General features: G+C 39.2%; 1 pseudogene; it reads right to left on the reverse strand.

Moving 5' to 3' along the window:
* Positions 1 to 3,399: 3,399 nt before the first annotated feature.
* LOC147418888 (uncharacterized) lies at positions 3,400 to 4,181 on the reverse strand (annotated as a pseudogene).
* Between the last annotated feature and the right edge of the window lie 19,696 nt (positions 4,182 to 23,877).

A 23,877-nucleotide genomic window follows, 5' to 3' on the forward strand; every position in this document is an offset into this window, starting at 1 on the left:
TATGGAGTGCTATTATAAATAGCCTCGTATGCTTCTGAGGACATCAAGAATGTTCTCCCAGATCGAGCTTTTTCCATTGGGATCTTGATGGCTCTTACAAGGTCAGATTGCAAGCTAGCTTGAGGCTTACTTCATAATAGTTTGAACTCGTAGGGATTTTGTTTTTCTTGTTCATACCAAAGTCCTTCTCACTTTTGAATTTCAAGAAAAAGAAATTTGTAAGCTCCTCCATGAGGTGCTATGACAACAAAATTATCACTTGCTCAAAACATCGTGGTGGCCTTCATATGCAAGATTATCACTTTCATCATTAGGTTCAACATCTTCAGTAGATTCAAGGGTAATGTGCTCCCACTCAAAACATGTGCATTATTAGAACACCTCCTCCATTGTCCTTGCAGACAAGCGATACAAAATCATGAGAATTGCCTACACCTAAGAGATTTTCCATATGTTAAGGAGTACCCAGAGACACAATGTAACCCACAAACTCCATCCACAAATTTGAAATCCCAATGGTTGTTCCTGTCATTAGGAAGAGGATGGGGTGTAGGAGAGCCTCTTTATCTTCCATGAGATTATGGAGGTGATTAGCATTTTGACGAATAGGTGTGTGCAAGAATGGTGGGTGTGTAAGAGATGTGAAAGAGTGGTCAAAGAATGCACTTTCCACCCCAAAAAGGAGGTGAAAATTTTATGATTTTAGGCTTTCCATAACTCCCACATATGATCTCCACTTTGAGCGGAGATCACATATTTGCAATCTACGCATCGAGCTCTTTCCATAGATATGATAAATGACATGGTTTTAACCGCTAGATTTTAAATTCCATTTTGGGGGGAAACTTAGTTCAAATAAACTAACTGTTTTGCTTGGTTTAATTTCAAAACTATCCTTTGATTATTTTCTTGATACTAAAGGTTTGACTTCCTTAAACTACCAAATAAAGAGGCCCTCCTAGACCCCATTCTATTCCTAATGCCACATCACATTCCTTCACCTCCCAAAACACTCTTGTCATTGGCCGTACTTTGGAAGCATATATGGCGATAGCCCCATCAGACATAGTCTCTCTCAAACATCTATCACACATTGCAATTTTCTATAGTCTGGCTTCAACTACTCATCAGTGAAATGTCTCTTGATAACCACACTTGCACCATTGTGTTCACCCTTCCGATGACCTGAACCCGAGAAATTCCAAGTCATTTTCAAACATGTGAGAGTCCTATACCTGGCAACAAAGTAGAATGGTCTTTTTGCTTTGAATAGTGAGGCAACACCATTTGACCACACTTAATGCTCCTTCAACAATACACCAAAATCCTTTAACCAACCATGATGGAGCATGAATCAATGCTGAATAAAAAGGGTGTCATGAGTTTTATCATCATAATATAGAAGTGATAATACTTGTGGAGACTCCCTGCCATTTGCAAATACGTAATGCGAGCGAACATTGTAACCTGGTTGGAGAACCAGTGCATTGCTTGAATCTGATTTTGTTCCTTGAATGTGTAGTTCTTAGCAAATTCCACAATGGACACTACCACATCATCAAGGAAGTGATGTAGACACTCCTTGAATTATTGAGCTTGCCATCTGTAGACCCGATTGTGCTTTATGAACTTGCTCAAATGATCCCTAAACAAATCAGGAAGTTTTTTGCTTGAAATCTCTTTATGAGACATTGATGCCGGGTTATCCGCACCACCCTCTAGGCTGGCCAGAGAGCTAAGGTTCTAGGAAACAAATGGCGGGTCGTCGTTTTTTTTGAAAAAATCTTTCTCTCTCTTTCATTATTGTCCACACTCTCTCTCTTATCCCCCCCTTTTGTTTGCCTCGCACATGCCTCTCTCTCCTCCCCCTTGTTTTCTTTCCATCGGCAGGCTGAGCCCGACCCCCCCAATCTCTCCCCCTCTCTCACTACCTCCATTCCCCCTTCCTTCTCCCTTTTTTCTTCCTCTCCCTCATTGTCTCTCGTTCCATGTGAACAACCCCTAGGGGAGCAATAATAATGCACTCTCCCCTTTCCCTCATATCCCATCCATGACCCCATTTAATTCCCCCCCTTCCTTGCTCAGAGACGGTCGAAAGCATCCCTACCACCCCTATCTCTCTTTCCCCCCCTTGCACGTCCTCTGGACCAGCCCGTAGGCGCATGAGATGACCTCTCTCTCTCTATCTCCCACAAACCACACACACCCACTCCCTCCCTCACCACCTCACCCCACCGCACTCTGGCTCTCTCTCTCTGTGCTCGGACCAGCCCGTAGGCGCGGTTTGCATGCACGAAGCCATCTCTCTCTCTCTCACACCCTACACACACTTGGTCATCCTTGCTATTTTGCTTTCTTATGATTGAGAGGCCGCAGCAAGAGAGAGGGAGAGGGAGACAGAAGCAAAGCAAAGGTTTTTCCCCTCTCTCTCTACGCATGCTAGCTATTTCTCTCTCTACGCTCGCAATTCTCTCTCTCTCTCTCTCTCTCTCTCTCTCTCTCTCTCTCTCTCTCTCTCTCTCTCTCTCTCTCTCTCTCTCTCTCTCTCTCTCTCTCTCTCTCTCTCTACCCGTGCAAACCTATTCTCTCTCTACGCTCAAAAAACCCCTCTTTCTCTCTCTATGCCTAGAGAACTCCTTCTCTCTCTACGATTTGGGACCACCCCTCTCTCTATATGTTCTTGGAACACATTCTCTCTCTATGCTGGGAAAAATGCCCATTCTCTCTCTATGCAAGGGCTACGGGAAAAAGCAGCGAGTACCGGGGGGGGAGGGGGGTAGGGCCGTCGCGAGCCGGGGCAAGGGGCAACAAGCGAGCGAGAGAGCGCGCGCGTGCACGCGTGCGAGAGAGAGAGAGAGAGAGAGAGAGAGAGAGAGAGAGAGAGAGAGAGAGAGAGAGAGAGAGAGAGAGAGAGAGAGAGAGAGAGAGAGAGAGAGAGAGAGAGAGAGAGAGAGAGAGAGAGAGAAGGACGGAAAGAGAGCAGTGGGGCAAGGGGTGCAACACGCACAGGTAGGGTGTAGGGGAGCAGCGAGCGAGCAGGACCAGGGGTGGGTGTAGAGCGCGTGAGCAAGGGTGGGTGCAGCGAGCGAGTAGGAGGGCAGAGGGAAGACGCACGCACAAGGGGCAGGGGAGCAGCAAGCGAGCAGGAGCAGGGATGGGTGCATACACACACACACACACACACACACACACACACACACACACACACACACACACACAGAGAGAGAGAGAGAGAGAGAGAGAGAGAGAGAGAGAGAGAGAGAGAGAGAGAGAGAGAGAGAGAGAGAGAGAGAGAGAGAGAGAGAGAGAGAGAGAGAGATTGGATTATCGTCCATGGAGGTCAAATATGACCTATGGGACCAAAAACACAACATTACAACGATTCATTCTCAGTGTGGGCTAATACATATCAGTTAAGGACTGAGGGTCCATCAAGAGGGTAGAGTAGGAAAAAAGAGAAAACAAAAACCTAAGGGTCGGTTGAGGGGAGAGCCGGTTTGGGATTTCAAAATTCCTGGATGATCGCTTTACCACCTCGGTAGACTGCCCATTTGCCTTGCTTACGCGCTTCATTCACCTTCTTAAGCTCGCTCGCTTTACTCTTGAGTTGATTCATGGTCAGTTCTTCTGCAATCCAAAGCTTGGTTTCTTTGAGAAGGCGGGATTGACGTAGAAGCTTCACCCGCTCCTCTTTGTTCTTGAAAGTAAGGACACAATGCTTGGGACGCACATGGCGATGTGTATCATTGATCAAAGTGACATTTTCTGGCTTGACGTTGGCTGGCTCAATAATGTTGTTGAGTTTGATGATTGCCTCTTCAGGGGTATCCTCAACAGTGCACCACTGCAAGGGGAGCCCACCGATGTGTACCTTGAGGGCATTATCTTCTTGCAATTTTTGTTCGGAGATTTCCTTTGTTAAAGACGTCTTCACTTGGGTGATGGTTGTTGAGTGAGCTTGGCTAACCTTAGCCTCAACCTCCTTTACCTTGTCGGTGGTGAGGTCAACCATAGAATTGAATTGTTCTTCTAATTTGCTGAGGTGAGATTTGAGTTCAAAGTTTTTCCAGGACTCGATCAAGAGTTTCTTGCAACTGCGTGATGCGATCGAGTTTGCTAGGGGCTGCCAGCACTGTTGCAAAACTCGGTCTTGTTTTGGAGGGGGTCTTTGGGGTAGTCATCCCTGTGCTTGAGGAGGTAGAAAGGAACCACTCACTAATTTGCAAACGGTGGGAGGAGAGCAGATTGCTCAAAACTTCAACCTTTGAAAATGCTCAAAGCAGACTCTCTGTTGACGGCCTGCTACAGTTGCGCAACCTTGTCGAGAGGCTCAACCTTGTTTCGTGATTCACAGGTCTGTCCCCTGCTGAGTATTGCCTGAAGAGCACCCCAACCTGCGCAGAGCCAAAACCACAGCCGTAGGGCTGTAACCTCGCAGGGAAAAGCTTTGCAGGGACAACAAAACTAGCGTACTTCGCAGGGCTGAAGCACTGCAGGGCTAAACCAGGGCCGTAGCCTCCCAGGGACAGATCTTGATGTTGAGTAGGGCTAGGATGAGGCTTAATGCCTCCCCTAGGGCAGCCCTTCTCCCAAGGGAGGATTGAGGAGAACGTTGATGGTTTGCTCTGCGCGAGAGAGAGAGAGAGAGAGAGAGAGAGATGATCCTTTTGATTGTTGAATTTTAATCGTACTTGCAATATACATGGTCCTATAAAAATGATATGGCTTGTAAGAGTAATCAATATTAGCTTGTTAAATAGGGGATTCTCTAGACATCAAATTGTATCTTATCATTATGCTAGTTTCGCCCTGATACATCATGCCATGCTTACTAGTTGACAAAAGTATTCAGAACAAATATTGTATGCACAACATTCAATTGACAATTTGTGCAATAGTAAAGAGGAGAAGATGTTTTTAAAGGCTGGAGAAACAATCCCATGAAAAGACCTCAAAAATATGCCATTGGAGGCAAAATAAAAAGGTGAAGGTTCACATTGGCATTCTAGAGAAATAAAATGAGATAGAATTAAATTCATATACGGCAGTGAAACAAAAAGTCTACCCACTGAAAAAGTAAACAAAAGAAGAAATAAATGGTTCACATGAAAAGGCATGTCCAATCAATATTGAGAACATTAAAAAGTTCAAATGTCCACCAAGGTCTCTTCCCCTCTGAGGCTTCTTTTAAAAGCCCAAAAAGGATGTGTGATTTTTTTTGCTTCTCTAATATAGAAGGCCCCGATAAGAATAAGGTTGAAGGGTTAAAAAAAGGATAGATAAACTATCAATCTTTTTTTCTTCCTTAGTTGTGAACACACCTTTGTAAGAGACTTGAAAATTTAGGAGAGTTAAAAAAAACTAGATTCACAAAAAATGAATAAATTTGAGGACTTAAACAAAAGGAATTGCAAGAAGCTCATTTTGTGGCACAACATCCCAACTCTGACTATACCAAAGAGTGGTTTTTTCATCTTGATGACTTGACTTTTTACATTCTTGTGCTTATTGCAAACATTTCTTCAGGTAAAAGTAAGCTTGAATTTTCAAAAACTAAGTTACTAAAGGACCAAGTTGGCATTGAAGGTTTCTTTTGCCATACCTGTTTCATCATCATTGAATCTTTGAATCTGTAGCTGTGATAGTTGGGTTGTCCTTCGTTGATTGCTATGAAGACTCCATTATCTGTTTGATTCTCTAGTTAGACATGTTGTAAGGAGTCTTTGACTGTCAACATTTGTCCTTTGACTTGGAGCATTAGAAGCTTTAGTGATCGAAATCTCTACATCACCTTCATAGCTTCTTTGTTGACTTTTTGTGACATAAGTTCTTGTCAGATATTCATGTAGTTCTATTGTATGTCAATTAGCATGTGGTTGACTGGTAGCCCGATGTTTGTATAGCCTGTGTAGAATCCTTGTCCAAGAAGAACATTCTTTGAAGTCCATATTTGTTATGTATCTTCTTGCAAGTTGTGGTAGAATTTAGCAGCATTTGGTGTTGTTCTATTACTTAACCGCTTCTTAAGTATCCTAGGATATTGTCCATGTTGATATATATTTGTACTTCTACTTTGAGAGGGTCTCAATTCCACTTTGTATGCCATGATCTTTGATTTGCTACCATATCTGTCTATTACCTCTTTATTACTCTTGTTCTTTTAAACTCCATTCTGATGCTATTCATCCCATATGTGTGACTTTTGGTGTTGATCTTTTGTCTTCAATCCACACTAGATCATTGAATTTTACTAGACAAATCGTAACAAACACTTGCTTGACTTTCTTTTGCTTTAGTGAATACTTGGGTTAATATATCTTTGCACTTCTAGGTGTCTCCCTAGACGTTTTGTTTGGTTGAGCAATTGACTTGAAGTTTTTAAAGCCTTACTTGTTTGAAGAAGCTAATCCATGAGGGTTCTTCAATATAGAGGCATAAGATGTCACACCTCTTGTGTTAGTAGGTGGAAGGTCCACATTAGCTTTAGCTTTGTCTGTAAGATTTTTCCTTGATCTTTGTGACAATTGCAGCTCTGAATCCAACATCAATGGTACCTATAAATGTTGCTTACTACCACTTTGGAAAGAGATTAATAGCATTGTATCGTCTTTGTAGACCTTGTGTTGGTCTAATCACTAATGTTTAAGAATGACTTTTGCATGAATTTATCTTGAATGCTTTACTTGAAATTTTACCTACTCTTCATGCTTCTGGATGCTAAGAGTAGCAACCATTTTGTCTTGACATGTAGTCATAGCTCACATTTCTTTTCTATCATGTCTGCATGGAGTAATCTCAAGGATTCTTTGGACATTGTCTAAAACCGTATTACACTCTTTGTATTTATTCAATAGAGCATTGCACTAGACACTAGCTCCATTACATGCATGTAATGATTTTTTTGTGGATGGAAAGGCCTCAACAATAGGGTACATGCTGCTTATTTAGAGTATTCTCTTGCCAGTCATATAAGTTTTTGGTATGTCTTCCCATGTCTCTTCTATATTCCTTTGTGCATTGCGGTGATCTAAGCACACTTGATGCATGTTGTAGAAGAAGATGTGCTGGTATCCTCTACATGTGCCATTTTAAAGGAGGTTGGTATTTTCCACGACAAAGACACAGGCACATGAAGTATATAGCACCATTTTTGATAATTTGAGAAAATCCCGTTTCCCAAATTCTAAACATGTATGCTAGGATTGTGTTATTTAACAATTTCTAAGCTCTAGTTGCCTTTAGTTTAGATAAATTATCATGATTGTATGCGTCAATTTAAATTCTCTACTATAAAATTTATAAATAAACCTCCAATATAGCTCTTTGAAAACAAATTTGTATGACATCAATGCTTTTCAAACTTCAACAAATGCTTCTTGAAGTAGCTTCTCAAAAAATGAGGTGTCAAAAAAACCAATTGATATAGTTGTTAAGCAACATATAGATTGATTACAATAATTAAAAAAGATAACATGTAAAGACAAATATTATTAAACTCTCTTGTCATAAATTTGATGACCTTAATCCACATATAACAAAATACTTGGTCATGGTTTTGTAGCATGCAGTCAAGTTTTAAATACACAATAAACTAAACAGCATTCAAACTAATATTTCACAGGTAAAAAGTCTAAACAATGCACCTATGTCCTTAAGACCATATAGTGCTCTTTGTAGATATATCTATGACTTTAAGATAATCCAAAATATGTTTCTTTATGACCTCAAGGCCATAGGGTTAGGATTGTTAGCAGGCCTCAACGTATAAAGAGATCCATGGTTTCAAAGCCATATGGGAGTTTATTTATGGGCCACCCTATGGCCCTAAGGCTCTAGCTTGTCTTAGGGCCACAAGATGTCATTTATGGTAGTCCTCTATGCTCTATGTTGGCACTCTATGTCCCCAAGGCCACAAGGTGTGCCTTGTATGCTAGTAAGAAACCCTTTATTGTATATGTTGTCACCGTATGGCCTTAGGCCATAGGGTGCCCCCTGTGCTTGTAAGAAATCCTCTATGCTCTATGTTTGCACCCTATGGACCTAGAGCCACAAGGTACCATCTATGCTAGTAAGAAATCCCTTTACGTTCAATAATGAGAACATGTGGCCCCAAGACCATACGATATCCTCTATGGTAGTGAGAAAAATCCTCTATGCTCTATGTTCACAAACAAATAAAAAATCTAAAATAATATAGAGTATCCTATGGACCTAAGACCATATAAAGATGTCATCTATTGCACCTATAGTTCCTTTTGGTATTCTATTTAGCTATACAAATTTAAATGAGGCACTTACTAGATAAATTATCATGATTCTAACTTTGAATTTTTTACTTAACAAATACATACAATCTAAAAACTCTTAAAATAAGTTTGTGCCAAAGAATCTATCTTAAAAGTGAATATTTTTTACATCAAGTACATGCTTTAAAACTTCATTCAAATGTTTTAGAGATGGTGTCTCAAAAAAGGAGGTGTGTAAAAACACCATTTGATGTGAATAATAGGAAGCATATACATTGACTATGTCAAAATTGCTGGGTATACAAGCCCAATTGTGGGAATATCTAGTGTCCGGTGTCAAGCCCATGGGAACCCCGCCTATAGCATGCAGTTCATTTTTAGTTACAAGTCCAGTTTGCATGGCCTCTTTGGGCTTTATATACAATGTAAGGTTTTACAATCAAAAAAGAGAATAGCGTATCACTTTTACTGTGTATCGAGTCCCCCCCCCCCCCCCCCCCCCCCCCCCCCCCCCCCCCCCCCCCCCTCTCTCTCTCTCTCTCTCTCTCTCTCTCTCTCTCTCTCTCTCTCTCTCTCTCTCTCTCTCTCTCTCTCTCTCTCTCTCTCTCTCTCTCTCTCTGCACATCATGACAAGCCTCCGTCATCATCCTCCATAGCCCCCTGCAACCCCAACACATGGTATCAAATCTAGGTGCTCTCTCGAGGCGGGCATAGCTTGCGAGCCAGTAGGCGGTGAAGACGGAGGCTTCAGAACAGGGGGCTATAAGTGCAAGGCGCTTCTCACAACATTGTTGACACAGTTAACATTACAGGTAGGTGTGGTGTTGTTGGCGCTACAAGGCAACCTGAGGTAGCGGTAGCAATTGCCGTTGGCAAGGCGAACTTGACGCAAGCAAACAGGCTGCCAAGGAAAGCCGCAGGCAAGAGGCCGTCAAAGTAAGGAGGGTGCATGAGACAAGGCATCCGACTCTCAAACCCTATGCACTCGAGTGTGGTTGAGTAGTTGCGGGCATTGGTCTGCTCATGGTGCCATCCTTGCTACGGGCGGTGCTTTAGCAGAGCCACTACAGAACGTTTACACAAATAAAACAAAGTTTTAATTAAAACCTCCTATCAAAGCACGGGTTCCCACTCGATCGGCTCAACATTTGGTACTCGATGATGCTCATTAATAGCAGATTGAAAAGGAGCATATCAACAAGGGTGTGGAGTCATCAAAGCTGCCTCTCAAAGGCTGCAAATTGGCCTCCAAAGCTACAAGATGAGCATCATGCAAATGGTTTTGAAGTGGTTGATAAATCTCCAAAAATTGAAGCTTCTTGAGAAAGAAAGACAGAGGTGATATTCCGTGGTTTTGATTCAAGCTAGGTGTACGACATGCTCAAATACATCAACAAATGCTACACATCTCACAAGAAGATCTCCTTCAGGAAGTCAAAGACCGATACATGAAGAACTACTTCACGACTATAGTACAAACTTTCACAAATTATTTTACCACTTCCGTGTTATAGTCTTGTTTTGTCAATATCAATTTCAAAGCCTTGTTTTAGCCTCTTGATAGTCGGTTACTGTCATGCCAAACTTTTGTATGGGTTATAGACACTGTCAAAAAATACAAGTGGTAAGACCGCCCTTTGTTGTTTGGTCGGGTTCTAGTCTGTCTCACACTGATGGTTGTTTGAGGAAAACACACACACACACCTATGCTATAGTCAAGGGGGGGACTTCTACTTATGGTTTGAGGTGAATGAAATCTGCCATGGTCTGTCTGTCTCGAGTCCATTGTCAGTGGTTTGGGCTTGAGGGGGGGTTGTTGGGTATACAAGCTCAATTGTGGGAATATCTAGTGTCCGGTGTCAAGCCTGCGGGAACCCACCTATAGCTTGCATTTCATTTTTAGTTACAAGTCCAGTTTGCATGGCCTCTTTTGGCTTTATATACAATGTAAGGTTTTACAATAGAAAAAAGAGAATAGCGTATCACTTTTACTGTGTATCAAGTCCTCCCTCCCTCTCTCTCTCTCTCTCTCTCTCTCTCTCTCTCTCTCTCTCTCTCGTCCTCTGCATGTCCAAGCACGCCATGACAAGCCTCCGGCATCATCTTCCATAGCCCGCTACAACCCCAATAAAAATAACATAAAGTATAGACACAAATATTACCACCAACAACTTGACAATTTCATAAAAATGATGGTCTTCATCACATGTACAACAAAGTACTAACTAGAAACAGTATGATATCTCCAAGATTGAGGGTGTTTAGAAAACACCGTTTTGTAACACTACCAAATGTCAAGAACATTCTAATTGTTTGCATCTCTTAATAAAGACAATTACTAAGAAGAAAAAGTTAAGAATACCATAGAAGCATCAAACAATGAAACCAAAAATCTTGAATGAGAGAAGTCTCCTCACAATAGGATGCACTTTATAAAAAAAAATTAAAAGATTTTTCAAGCTATTGCACAACTTTCCATCAAGTTTAAAATTTGAAAATTACACAATGCCAAATACTTGGTAGATGCTATTTAGAATACTTAACTAGTACACTTAAGATGGCCTCCTTCTCTTGGGATTTTGAATCCTTTCAAACATATAACATTGCATTACATAGTGAGTCTTAGGCTCTGAATGGAACATTACAAAATTTCTTATGGAATAGTCTCTCTGGTCTTTAGCATACAACCACCCACATAACCATGGAACAATTCCATCTTTTTAATTTTGTTGAAGCAATTGAGTAGGTTGGTTCCAAAACTTTGGAAAAATCATAAAAGTTCCTTGCATATTCCACATCACTCGCTATGGACTATCATCAAATATTATAGTGCTTCCCCCATCTAAATAATCAAATAGCTTCCATATGGTCGAAAGATTTTTGTGATAGGCTCTTTTATAACCGATCATGAAATTTGAATTTTGGTAGCAAGTGTTATTTATAATCATCTTGAATTTGTGACTTTGTGTAGGAAAACAAGTCTCGATTATGTGCTTAGCATTTTGTAAACAATGGCAGCTCCAAATCAAAACCTCAAAGAACTCAAAGCAAAAGCTTAAGAAATACTCTGCATCTGGACGCACTGCACCGCTAATTTGTGGTTACACATTAGTAATTCTTATGCAAGAACACATGCCAAAGTATGACCCTATAGCCTTGGAGTCATAGGGTATTGAGACCATAAAGTGAAAATCCCCTAAGGTCATAGAGCAAGATTTGACCTTTTGACCATGTAGATTGTCCTTGATGGCACAATGAATACAAATTTCAAAGAAAAATTTGAGTTCACTGATGGAACCTCATTGGTATCTTCTACAATGCACATGTACTTGGTCAAGGTTGGCCTTGAGTGAAGCTCAAATGTTGCAAGAAGCACACCCTTTAAATCCAAGATAAGCGTTTTTTTAATCCTGTTTGAAAGATGCTCGTAGATAATGAAACCATTGCTCTTGGTTTGAATGTGATATTTGATGTAATATGAGAGGGAGTTCCTCAATTTTGTGATCATCTAATAGAAAAACATTTTTTCTTAGAAGCCCTAAAATGTTCAAGAAAAAAAGTTAATATAGAGATCTTAAGTGTGTTGAAGACCTTAGGGACATAGGGTGCTAATTTGTGGTCACACTTAGTAAGTCTTGTGCAAGAACACATGCCAACCTATGACCCTATTGCCTTAGAGCATAGGGTATTGAGACTATAAACTGAAAATCCCCTAACGTCATAGAGCAAGAGTTTGACCTTATGAAAATGTAGATTGTCCTTGATGGCACAATGAACTCAAATTTCAAAGAAAAATTTGAGTTCATTGATGGAACCTCATTGTTATTTTCTACAATGCACATGTACTTGGTCAAGGTTGGTCTTGAGTGAAGCTCAAATGTTGCAAGAAGCACACCTTCTAAATCCAAGATAAGCGTTTTTAATCCTGTTTGAAAGATGCTGGTATATAATGAAACCATTGCTCTTGGTTTGAATGTGATATTTGATGTAATATGAGAGGGAGCTCCTCATTTGTGATCATCTAATAGCAATTTTTTTTTTCTTAGAAGCCCTGAAATGTTCAAAAAAAAATTTAATATAGAGATCTTAGGTGTGTTGAAGACCTTAGGGACATAGGGTGCTAATATGTGGCTACACTTAGTAAGTCTTATGCAAGAACACATGCCAACCTATGACCCTATGTCTTTAGAGTTATAGGGTATTGAGACGATAAAGTGAAAATCCCCTAAGGTCATAGAGCAACATTTGACCTTATGACCATGTAGATTATCCTTGATGGCACAATGAACTCAAATTTCAAATCAAAATTTGAGTTCATTGATGGCACCTCATTGTTATCATCCTTGAGTGAATCTCAAACGTTGCAAGAAGCACACCCTCTAAATCCAAGATAAGCATTTTTTTATCCTGTTTGAAAGATGTTGGTAGATAATGAAACCATTGCTCTTGGTTTGAATGTGATAATTGATGTAATATGAGAGGGAGCTCCTCAATTTTGTGATCATCTAATAGCAAAACATTTTTTCTTAGAAGCCCTGAAATGTTCAAGAAAAAAAAAGTTAATATAGAGATCTTAAGTGTGTTGAAGATCTTAGGGACATAGGGTGCTAATTTATGGCTACACTTAGTAAGTCTTATACAAGAACACATGCCAACCTATGACCCTATGGCCTTAGAGTCATAGGGTATTGAGACCATAAAGTGAAAATCCCCTAAGATCATAGAACAAGATTTGACCTTATGACCATGTAGATTGTCCTTGATGGCACAATGAACTCAAATTTCAAAGCAAATTTTGAGTTCATTGATGGCATCTCATTGTTATCTTTTACAATGCACATGTACTTGGTCAAGGTTGGCCTTGAGTGAAGCTCAAATGTTGCAATAAGCACACCTGTAAATCCAAGATAAGCATTTTTTAGTCCTGTTTGAAAGATGCTAGTAGATAATGAAACCATTGCTGTTGGTTTGAATGTGATATTTGATGTAATATGAGAGGGAGCTCCTCAATTTTGTGAACATCTAATAGCAAAAAAAAAAATCTTAGAAGCCCTGAAATGTTTATTAAAAAAATTAATATAGAGATCTTAGGTGTGTTGAAGACCTTAGGGACATAGGGTGCTAATTTGTGGTTACACTTGGTAAGTCTTATGAAAGAACACATGCCAACCTATGACCTATTGAGACCATAAAGTGAAAATCCCCTAAGGTCATAGAGAAAGATTTGACCTTATGACCATGTAGATTGTCCTTGATGGCACAATAAACTCAAATTTCAAAGCAAAAAACTATAAAACCTTTTTAAAGAAAAAAATCATTTGACACATGAAACTCAAAAGTAACTTATAGCATTGAAAGACAAATTAAAAAAGTATTAATCATTTACATCTTCATATATCTTGAGACCCTAAGCACTCTAACAAAGTCTCTGAGTACATAAAGATCTTTGTAAATGACAAAATGTTACAAAACATTGCTCCATCATTTCTTGATGTAGGGCTATTTGAGATCATATTGAATTTCTAGATGCTTTATATAATTCTTGGCTTCATGTACTTTGATCATAGGCTCCTTGTATCCCAATTTTTGGGCAAGCATAATTACTTTTGTACCTTTCAAGGCTGATAGCAATTTAAGACCCTTACTTTTTCTCGATCACGTGCTGAAAGTTTCTTGTCTTGACTTCAAGTGGACATTCCACTAGTGCTAGATATTGCAGCTTTCTCATCGTGAAGAGGACAAGAAACTTTTGGTAGCCTACCCATGGAGTAGGTTTTTCCTAGGAAAATTAGATTTCTCTCTTCCCACTTTGCAAGAACCTTGTGTATACGGTTATCAAGCTCATGACCTTGAACTATGGGTGCTTGTCCATATAAATGAGACCCTGTAATTGTGCGAATGTCATTCCCAAATTTTAATGATGCAATAGGCAACGGTTTGAATGTGCTTCTACTCCTGGATTATCTAAGCGAGTGATCCTTGATTCTACGCATGGTTGACATTGGCTTTGCCCCCAAATCATAAAGAATGGAAATTTTTCTTTAGATTCCTGTTCTAAAATCTTGATGATGTCCACAACATGCATGTCATTAGCAGCTTACCATATCCCTACATTGAAATTGCTAAGTAGAGCCTTTAAAAACTCAATGCATCCTAGCCAAATAACAATATGGTCATGTCCAAACTTTAAGCTCTTCATTTTCTTGGACTTTTGCCAGCATCTCCTCAGGAAAAATCCACACAAGCTCACTATTATAATCAGCATTGGTCTATTGGTGGACGGAAGGTTCGACTCACCATGCACTTTGATTTCCAAATCTTGGGGTACTGAAATATTTGTGTTGGATTCTCCTTCTAGTGTTGCACATGTTCTGGAACTTGCATTGCCTACTACTTCCATTGTATTGCCATGCAATCCAATTCCCAAATCTTGGGCTACTAAATATTTTTATTGGATTCTTCTTCTTGCCTTGCACATGTTCTGGAACTTTCACTGTCTTCTTTCATTGGATTACTCTTTAAATTTATCTCCAATCTTTGTAGTGGTTGACCTTTAGAAACTTGTAGATTCTTGTCATCTTCTTCAGAAACTCTTTGGTTGACATGGAGCTCGATATAATATTTCTCAGTAGGGTCAATGGCATGAGCATCCTCTATACCAATGATCTTGAGTAAAACTTTGTTAGCCGCAATATCTTGTTGAAGGACTCCAAGTTTAAAGCACACCTGTTTCTAGATTCCAAAGTATCTTTGTCACACTCTTAGAAAAAACTAATCACAAATAACAAATTTCCAAAATGATAGCACATCTACAATAAATCTATTTTTATGCTCCTCATTTTCTAGAGATTCCTAATCTTTATCTAGCTACATTAGTTCTTTGTCCATGATGGTGGTGACTAGAAGTATACTTGGGGAAACATTTATGCCTTTAAGCTCTAGAACACAAGTCTCATTTTCTATTGCACTATCTTCTTGCATTGGATGATTTCCTTAAAAACTTTTTATTAAGTTTCCTATGGCCTTCAAGCCAGATGGTGATCTTCGTAGATATCTCTATGACTTTAAGATAATCCAAAATATTTCTCTTAATGGCCTCAAGGCCAAAGGGTTAGTATTGTTAGTAGGCCCCAGCATATAAATAGACCTATGGCTTCAAAGCCATATGGTACTTTATTTATATGCCACCCTATGGCCCTAAGGCCATAGGTTGTCATAGGACCACAAGATGCCCTCTATGAGCACTATTGGCACCCTATGGCCCGAGGGCCACAAGGTGTGCCTCTTATGCTAGTAAGAAACCCTTTATGCTATATGTTGTCACTCTATGGCCCTTGGGCCATAGGATGCCTCTCTGCTACTAAGAAATCCTCTATCCTCTATGTTTGCCCCCTATGGACCTAGGGCCACAAGGTACCCTCTATGATAGTAAGAAATCCTATATGCTCTATGTTTTCACCCTATGGACCTAGGGACACAAGGTACCCTCTATGCTAGTAAGAAATCCTCTATGCTCAATATGGAAACCCTATGGCCCCAAGGCCATAGGGTGTCCTCTATGGTAGTAAGAAAAACCCTCTATGCTCTATGTTGGCACCCTATGGAGACTTGAGGGCCACAAGGTTAAATTTATAATGCTACTAAGAAACCACGTATTCTCTACATTGCAAGCATCAAATGGCCCCTATGCCACAAGGTGCCCTCTATGCTAGAAAAAAAACCTCTACGCTCTACATTGGAAACCTACAACCCCTAGACCATAGGGTGCATCAAATGGCTCCTAGGCTGCAAGGTGCCCTCTATGCTAGAAAGAAAACCTTTGCACTCTACATTGGCACCCTATGGCCCCAGGGCCATAGGGTGTCCCCTATGCCTAGTAAGAGACCATTGAATCTCTATATTAGCATCTAAAGACCGTAGGCCACAAGGTGCACTCTATGCTGGTAAGAAACCATCTAGATTCTATGTTGGTAACTTATGGCCCAAAGGCCATAGGGTGGCCAAGGAGCCCTTCAAGAGAATTTCTCACAAAGACCACCTTATAGCCCCAAGGTAGTTTAGTGGCCTATGTAACCTTCTTAAGACTCTTCTGTTTTTGTATCCTATGGCCCCAGGAAAACAAGATATCCTCTATGCTAGCAAAATACCCTTTATGTTCTTTGTTAAAACCGTATGGCCACAAGGCCATAGGGTGCTAGCAAGAAACCCTCCATGCTGTATGTTTGCACCCTATGGCACCGAGGACTTACGGTGTCCTCCATGATAGTAAGAAACCCTGTATGCTCTATGTTTGGACCCCATGGGACTATGTTGACACCCTATGGCCCCAGGGCCGTAGGGTGCTCTCATGCTAGTAAGAAACCCTATATGCTCTCTTTTTCAACTCTATGGTCCTAGGGCCATAGGGTGTCCTCTATGCTAGACAACCCTCTATGCCTAATGCTGGCACCCTATAACCCCAAGGTCGTAAGGTAGCCCTCCACGCTCTATATAGGCACACAATGGCCCCACGGCCATAGGGTCCCTCTATGATAATAAGAACCTCAATATGATTTATGTTGGAAACCTATGGCCCTAGAGCCACAAGGTGCCCGCAAGGCTAATATAAACCCGTAATGTTTCATGTTTTCACCGTATGGTGCTAGTACCACAAGGTGTTGTCTATGCTAGGAAGAAACCTTGTGTGCTCTATGTTCACACCCTATGGCCCTAGGGTGCCCTATATGCTAGTAAGAAACACCATATACTCTATGTTGGAACCCTGTGGCCCTAGGGCCATAGGGTGCTATCATAGGAAACCATCTATTGTCTATGTTGAGACCCTATGGCCCTAAGGCCATACGGTGGCCAAGGTGTCCATGAAGAGCGTTCCTAACTACATACATACAGAATACTTTATGGCTCGGAGACCATTGAGTGACCTAAGTGTACCTTTAGAGACTCTAAGTTTGTACTCTATAGACATTGAGTGGCTTAGGAGCCTCTTTAGAGACTCTGTGTTAGAGCCCTATGTCCCTAGGGTCATAGAGTGCTCTCTATGCTAGTAAGAGATCCTATAATCTTTGCTAGCACTCTTGGGGACATACGGTGCCTTTCATGTTAGCAAGAATTTATATATGCTTTATGTTGGCACCCTATGACCTTCGGGCCAGAAGGTGCCCTCTATGCTAGCAAAAAGCTCTTTATGCTTTATATTGGCACCCTATGGCCCTAGGGCCACAAGGTGCCATTTATGCTAGAAAGAAACTCTATATCCTTTATGCTGACACCTTATGGGTCCAAGGCCACAATGTGCCCTCTATTATTTATGTTGGCGCCCTACGGCCCCAGGACCACAAGGTGCCCTCTATGCTAAAAGGAAATCCTCCATGCTCTAAGTTGGCCTATGGGCCAAAGGGTGTCTTCAATGCTAATAAGCAACACTATATGCTCTAAGTTCTTATCATATGGTCCAAGGGACATAGGGTGGCCAAGGTACATAGGTACATTCACAAACGGATTTTGATTACGATGTCATTAAAGCACATAGCATTCTTTCTGATATTAGTAATTTCAATAAAAAAGTCAAGTTCTTTTAGTGATCTTAAATACCATATATATAGGTGATATACTTTTTGACATAATTTTCAAGGATGAATACACATTATAAAAAGTTTTCATAATAAAATAGTCATGAAAAAATCCAAGTTTTTTTTTATAAAATCTCAATGTATTTACGATCTTATTAAATAGTGTGAGTTAATACTGTGGTAAATACGCAATCCAATATACAAAATTGAATCATTATCATACATCATACAGCTGTTGCTTTGCCACACAGTTGAAGGGGTCTTTGCCTCCAAATGTCGACATAACATTCAAACATTTAAATCAAATTTTCAAGTACTTTAATTCACAAATGCATTGATCTGTTGGTGGATGGAAGGTCTAGCTCACCATGCACTTTGATTTGGAAATCCTAGGGGGGAAAAAATATTTGTGTTGGATTCTCCTTTTGGCATTGCACATGTTCTGGAACTTGCATTGCCTTCTACTTCCATTGTATTGCCATGCAATCCAACTCCCAAATCTTAGGCTACTAAAATATTTTTACTAGATTCTTCTTCCTGCCTTGCACATGTTCTGGAACTTTCACTGTCTTCTTCCATTGGATTACTCTTTAAATTTATCTCCAATCTTTAAAGTGGTTGACCTTCAAAAACTTGTAGATTGTTGTTATCTTCTTCAAAAACTCTTTGATTGACATGGAGATTGACAGAATCTTTCTCAGTAGGGTCAATGGCATGAGCATCCTCTATACCAACGATCTCGAGTAGAACTTTGTCAGCCGCAATATCTTGTTGAAGGACTGCAAGTTTTAAGGACACCTAATTTTAGATTCCAAAGTATCTTCAATTTTGATAAATCTTTTTTGTCACACTCTTCAAAAAAGATAATTACACAAATAACAAATTTACAAAATGAAAACATATCTACAACGAGTTTATTTTTATGCTCCTGCTTGTCTAGAGATTCCTAATCCTTATCTAGCTCCATTAGTTCTTTGTCCACGATGGTGGTGTCTAGTACTATACCTGGAGAAAAATTTATTCCTTTAAGCTCTAGAACACAAGTCCCATTTTCTATTGCACTATCTTCTTGCATTGGATGATTTCCTTGAAAAACTTTTACATAAGTATCTTATGGCCTTAAGGCCATAGGGTGCTATTTGTAGATATGTATTTGGCTTTGAGATAATTCAAAATATGTTTATTTATGGCCTCAAGGCCATAGGGTTAGGATTTCTAGAAGGTTTCAACATATAAATAGAACTATGGCTTCAAAGCCATATGGTACTTTATTTATGTGCCACCCTATGACCCTAAGGACATAGGTTGTCATAGGGCCACAAGATGTCCTCTATGAGCACTAGTAAGAAACCATCTATGCTCTATGCTAGCACACTATGGCTTAAGGGACACAAGCTCTACATTGACACCTAGTCCACCTTCTATCCCTAGTTCCATAGGGATCTCTGTATTCGAATCATTAATCTAATGGACCTAGGTCCATAGGGTGCCAATGTATAAACTCAAAGGCCATAAGTTTATGTCTGTTTTAGTGAGAGATCATTTGACCCTAGAGACATAGGTCTCAAGTGCCTTAGGTTTCCCTCGTTTAGAAAGAGAGATCATATGGCCCTAGGGCCATAGGGTTCCAATACATAATCTAAAGTGCCACAAGCTTCCCTTTGTTCCACTAAGAGATCCTATGACCCTAGGGACATAGGTCTACCATGGTGCCCACGTAGGTGCCTTTGAATGGCTTAAATGCTCTTGGAGAGCTGTTACATTGATATCCTATATTTTTTGGGACACGTGATGTTAATCATGTGTTTTTCTAAGATCTAGTAAAAGACTATAATACACCTTTCATGGCCTTATGGCTATATGGATATGATTTTTATAAAATAGACAGAACTCTATAACCTCAACATTGTTGGGTAACTTTTTCTTGTAGCACATTATGGCCCTAGGGCCATAAGGTGGTCTTGCATGTACCATTGTATGGCTCTAGGTCCATACGGAGTTTATGCAGTACTTTATACATAAAGAGAAATAATATATAGCCTTTGGACAGATTATATACTTTAATGAAACAACTCCTTTGCCTATTTACTTAGCATTATGTAGATCTTAAAGACAAAGGTGCCCTCTATGTTTGTTAGAAAATTATTTCTCTAAGGAAATAGGGTAGCCAAGGTGCCTATTAAGAGAATAATGTAATACATTTGAAGAGTATCCAATGGACCCAAGTGTAATGGGTAGACTAGGTGTCGTTCTAGAGCATTTATATTGACATTCTTGGACGTGGAATAATAGGTTACAAAAAGGATTTCTTATAGGTATCAAAGGAGAGTAAATTATAGTCCTAAGATTTTAGAATGATCTATATATGTGCCACCCTATAGCCATAGAGCTATAGGACCTATATGGTACCTTATAGAGAACTAGCATAAATATATAGCCTTTGGGCATAGGATATATTTTGGTGATCTCACCACAACCCCTTGATATTTTTACTCAACATAACATAGATCATAGTCCCAAAGGGTTTTCCGTCTATTTTCTTTAGACGGTTCCCTATGGACTTATCACCATAGGGTGGCATATGGAAATAGGGTTCCCTTTGTATGATTTTATGACCATAGCATGGTATGCTTTGATAAAAGGTTGTTGATAATAGGTTTTAGAAGAAACCCACATTTTATCCTATGGCCTAATGGCCATAGGATGCTCTTTGTGGATATTTTAAGACCCTATGAAAGCCAAAAATATACCTTTTTATGGAATTAGGACTATAGTCCTAATATTGAGAGAATTATAGTCCTAATGTTGTAGAATGATTTATATATGTACCACCTTAGCCCTATGGCTATAGGGACTATATGGAGTACCTTGTAGAGAAAATGAAATCAATCTATAGCCTTTCAACATAGGTTAAATTTTGGTCATCTTGTAACAACCCTTTGATAGTTTTACTCAACATAATATAGATCATGGTGTCAAAGGGTTCCCTTTATGTTAGTTAGACAACCCTATGGACATCTGGCCATAGGATTGCAAAGGTGCCCTATGCTTTAACATCTTAATTTAGTGTATACAAGGAGTACTCAATGTCCCCAAGATCATTGGCAACCTAGCTGTATCTATAGGGGCTCTATATTGGGACCCATGGGCCAAGGGGAATAGGGTGCCCTTTGTATGGTTTGACCATATCATGGTATGGTTTTTAGCATAAGAGTCTGTAGTGTTACGTAGATCTTATTTATCTTGGCTTCTTGTCACTTGGACCATCACACAATACGTCCAAATATGCTAAAAACATGTGATGCATAAACTATGCCACCCTTATGGCCTGAAGAGTATAGGGTCATTTGCAAGTGTAGAATATAAAAGGAGTTTGGATTTGGACAATAACCTATGCCCTTATGGAAAGAGAAAAGTACAAATAATACTAACAATAGATTTCAAAGTGCAAATGGAGCATTGAAAAGAGAATCAACAATAGCTTTGTAGGTGCTCATTTTAAATGCTAGATAGTTTTCTAAGTCTTAAATTTCATGGTTTTCTTGATTTTAAAGTCACATGGTCACAAATAATTATTTCTTATATTATTAAATTCAATAACACATTTACTTTTCTCAATGTTCGTAATAACCTTGTATGTAAATTTGGTTGTCTGACAAAATCTTCAAAAATATAGGACGTTGGAATTTTTGAAAGAATTGAAAGGGTGTCATATCTTTGATATGCTAGAAAAACTTGCTCAAGAAACTAGTCAAGGTCACAAAATTCGAAAGGAAGTTTTTTGAAAGTGCAAACGCATTCACAATGTTCATTAATAGGTCTAAGATTTTCATTTCAATGCATTTGGTTGTCTTTGATTTAACACCTAAAAATACAATCCAATTTACAAACTTAAAAATTTTCAGACATTATACAATCATTTCTTTGCAATAAACCTTGATACAATATTCTGATTGCTACATGAAACGCTAAAACATTATACTAGTCCTAGCTTCCCTCTAGCATCATCTAGAAGAAAAACAAAAACATTGTTTGGACCAAAAAACTCACAATTTATACCTTTAAATAAAACCTTGTTGCAATTGAAGAACTAGATCTTCACATAATCCAAAGGAAAAATGCTTCATAAACCATTTGCACTTTGATACTCGATGTCTACTATCTAAGCAAGTAATTGGCATTTACAAAAAATGCTGAATATATGTTTAATCGAGTTATTTGCAATACAAAGATAATTATTTCAAATGCTTACACCATCAATTCACAATAGAAGAACTTATTTCGTTGTCAATAGAATATTAAACCTTAATCACAAGCTAAGCAATATAAGTCCCTAATGTATATGAACCCTATGATTCCAAGGCAATAAGTTGACATATCTTCTCCCATATATTCTTCCATAAGTTTGGTATGGTATTCGCACACTATGACCTTGATATCTTCAACAAGATATTAAGGCCAAAGAACAATGTTTTTGAAACACTTAAAGAGTCTTTAGGTGACTTAGAATAACCAACCTATGGCCTAAAGGCCACAGGGTGTCATGTGATATTTTTCAAGATGTGTCCATAGAGAGCTAAGTGATTTGCATTCATGGGGTGGTTTAAGTGCCCCTGCGGAGATTCTATGTCAGCACCCTATGGCTCTAAGGCCTTAGGGTATCCCAAATGCTATTGGATAACTTATGTTTCTTTCTAGAGATTTTATGTTGACACCCTATGGCCCTAAGGCTGTAGAGTAGCCCATATGCTTATGTGCCCTTTTAGAGACTCTATCTAATCACCCTATATCCGTAAGATTTTAGGGTAACCCAAATGATTTTGGGGGATTCTATGCTGACATCCTATGGCCCTAAGGCTGTAGAGTAGCCCAAATGTTTATGTGCCCTTTTAGAGACTCTATGTAATCACCCTATATCCGTAAGAATGTAGGATAGCCCAAATGCTTTTGGGGGATTCTATGTTGACACCCTATGGACCTAAGCCTATAATGTAGCCCAAATGCTTATGTGCCCTTTTATAGACTCTATATAATCACCCTACATCCATAAGGTTGTAGGGTATCCCATTTTTTTTTTGGGGGATTCTATGGACCTGAGGTCATAGGGTGCCATGTCTACAAATAACTCTATGATCCTCAAGTCATAGGGTGGGTGTTCTTCTTGAACCTCATATGATCACTTAACTTTAAAGTATTACATAATATATCTTATGACCATATATATATATATGTAGAATTATATTTTCCACAACATGTCCATATAATATCATACACTTAACTCTAATTCATTTAAAGTGAAAAAACTCAAACTCACAAGTTCACCTTTTTCCAAAGAAAATTGATTGAAAAAAATAACAAACCAAACATCAATGCTTTTAACATCATGGGCGGATTTGAGATGGGAAAAATAAAATAGAATGATAAAAATAATAATCTAAATATCACTAATGTAATTTCCTGTAGAATTCTATTTTCCATAACATGTTCATATAATTTCATACACTTAACTCTAATTCATATAAAGTGAAAAAACTCAAACTCGCAAGTTCACATTTTTTCAAAGAAAATAAATTGAAAAAAATAACAAAGCAAACATCAATTCTTTTAACATCATGGGCGGATTTGAGATGGAATAAATAAAATAGAATGATAAAAATAATAATCTAAATATCAGTAATGTAGTTTCCTGTAGAATTTCTAGAATGGCATCAGCACTTGCATCCAATAGGTCTTCAATTTCTTCTTCCTCTGAATCTGTGGCATTCACTTTCTCCATGGTATCCACACCTACCCATAATCTAAGATCAAGGTCTTCTTCCACTATGGAATGGCAAAGAGCTTCCAATTGCGTCATTTGATCACTAGTACATGCAATTGTTATCACCTTTGTTTGTTGTTGTAGTGCCTCTTTAGTCCCATAGCCTAATGAGAAGATGTCTATTACTTGATCATCTTCTTTGCCACACATGCATTTGATTGCACGACAGCATCATACTCGTCGTCGTTGATGCAGGGAGTATGCATTGGCTCCAACAATGACTCTTTAATACTAGAGTAGTTGG

This window comes from Adiantum capillus-veneris, chromosome 29 (assembly GCF_014529385.1).
Source record: "Adiantum capillus-veneris isolate H3 chromosome 29, ASM1452938v2, whole genome shotgun sequence".
In the NCBI taxonomy this organism is placed as follows: domain Eukaryota; kingdom Viridiplantae; phylum Streptophyta; class Polypodiopsida; order Polypodiales; family Pteridaceae; genus Adiantum; species Adiantum capillus-veneris.